Source organism: Oryzias melastigma, linkage group LG1 (assembly GCF_002922805.2).
Source record: "Oryzias melastigma strain HK-1 linkage group LG1, ASM292280v2, whole genome shotgun sequence".
In the NCBI taxonomy this organism is placed as follows: domain Eukaryota; kingdom Metazoa; phylum Chordata; class Actinopteri; order Beloniformes; family Adrianichthyidae; genus Oryzias; species Oryzias melastigma.
The window spans coordinates 10805916-10808090 of record NC_050512.1 but is presented as its reverse complement, the minus strand read 5'-3'; the positions used below and the strand labels follow the sequence as shown (position 1 = coordinate 10808090).

Below are 2175 nucleotides of genomic sequence, written 5' to 3'. Positions count from 1 at the left end.
AACCTGTCTGGAAACTTCTGCTGGTGAAATCCACCAGAGTTCTGGATGCAGCTCTAGACCTTCTAGCAAACACCGTAGGAATTCTTTTGATTAAAATTATAAGATAGAATTTATGATGAAGATTATCATTTTCTTACAAAGCAATATTTTATCCATATTTAAATTATTGTTTCTTCTTGGTTTTATTGTAGATCAGTAATGCTTCTTTTCTTGTAATTTTTTAAATGTTTTTGTTACTAGAATGTGAATCTAAAACATGAACATGACTTATTTTATTGTATTGTAGACCTTTGACCCCAGCAGTCCCTCAGTGTCTGTGATTCTGGACAGCATCAGAGAAACCCGACTGGACCTGTTCAGCACAGACGCCCTGAACAATCCCTTCATGCTGCAGCTGTGGTTCAACAAACGTCTTCATCCGTTCTTACCTGCAGTTTCCACTGATTTCCTCTCATGTCTGGCAACAAAGGAACTGCAGTGCAGCTCCTACCAGTATATGTAAGAACTGCAGTATTCATCACCTACAATTAATTTACAACTACACATAATTATCATTGTTCATTAATACTTTAGTACTATCTTTGTGCTAATCTTTTACCTTTTTATTTAATCTTAATTTTAGTTTGCAGAGTTTGAGTCAGGCCCAAACACAGATGAATCCATCCATTCAGGTGTCTGTGTACACAAACTACATCAAGACTTACCTGAGCAGGAATGACACTGCAGGTAAGCATCTTTATGTGAAACAGCACTAATGAGTATCTCTGCCAGATGTGGCTCAGAAGCCAAAGTAGCTCTTTCAACACCACATTATGCCTCTGATTGGAAAAGATAAAACAATTATAATTTTGAAAGTTAAAGTAACTTAGAATTTATTAAATTAACTTAACTTAGTTACGTGTTAGTTGGAGTTTTTAGGTGCTTCTTTAACTGTGTGAAGTTCTTTACATTCTTGACATTTAACTAAACCAAGAGGCCATTTGTTTATTTGTGATTTAAATGGAAAAAAGGAAAATTTCAGGTGGTTTATCTGTTTTGTAAAACATGAAAGGTGATATGATTATTTTTATTCAAATAAGTCTGTAGTTTTATTTCTCCTTTTTGTTTTTTTTAAGTGCATCACTAAAACTAACTGAGGAATAGAAATAGATTAATACTCATTTTGTATTTCTGTCATCATTTACTTTTTTTATTGTACCAGGTTAATGTAATGGGAAGATTTTCTATTGGTTAAAAAAGTAAAGGGCTGCAATATTTTGTTTTTTAAAGATTTGACAGAAATATATTATCAGGAAATCACATGACGACATCTGACATTAGATCAACAACACATTCAAAACATTACAAACTCCAGCTCATTGGAGAGATTCATCTTGGTTCTGGAATTGACTTGGGAACAAAAATTGCTAACTTGATGACATTTTCTTTTTTTCATGCATTTACATGTTAGCAAAACAAGAAAACTTTAACACAATAAAACTTGTCATGGCAACAAGTCCAAATACACAAGAGTTTGGCATTCCTCACTTGACACAGATACATCCAGCAGATATCTAAATCACAACTGTTTTTGTGTTTACAGAAACAGATGATGGATGGTTGAAAAATAGCAGTGTTTATTTTGTATTTATTAAATAATTTAAAAAACTACTCTAATATATCTCAATATATCCCAAGATTAGATGGGTACAAGTTGATCTTTTGTGGACCTCTATAAGCATGAATATTTAAAAGCTCTATTGGTAGACGTCTAATAGAGTAAAAAATAGAGTTGTTTGATGTATCTAGGTAATATCTACAATAGATGACATATTAAGCCTGATGTGTTTTTTTTATAAATCAATTCTAGTTTGAATGATTTTTGTTTTTTCATCTGTTCCAGACCGAAGCTGTTTGTCGTCCTCCAACAGCAGTGCACAGTGGCTCAGCACCAACCTGGGTTCTTTCTCAGGGTTACTGTCGGTCAGGGAGGTGTTCAACCTTAACCCACAGTTCATTCCTGTGAGTTTAAACTTTTAAAACGTCATTTTTTTCTTTTCAAAATAAAATTAAAATGTCCTGACACTCCTTCAATGGTTTTATTCAGGTGGAGGCTCTCAGTGTTCTGAGTCCAAAGCAGAGTGCAGAGCTGCTGGTGCTGAAACATCCCACTCTGCCAAACACAGACGTCATTAT

General features: G+C 33.9%; 2 protein-coding genes across 3 annotated transcripts in view; both read left to right on the top strand.

Annotated features, from left to right (window-relative positions):
• The window catches only part of LOC118598699, a 219314-nt gene that overhangs the window by 74421 nt on the left and 142718 nt on the right, over nucleotides 1-2175 (top strand). The window lies entirely within an intron of this gene.
• The window catches only part of LOC118598760, a gene marked incomplete in the record, with an annotated part of 27434 nt that overhangs the window by 21517 nt on the left and 3742 nt on the right, over nucleotides 1-2175 (top strand).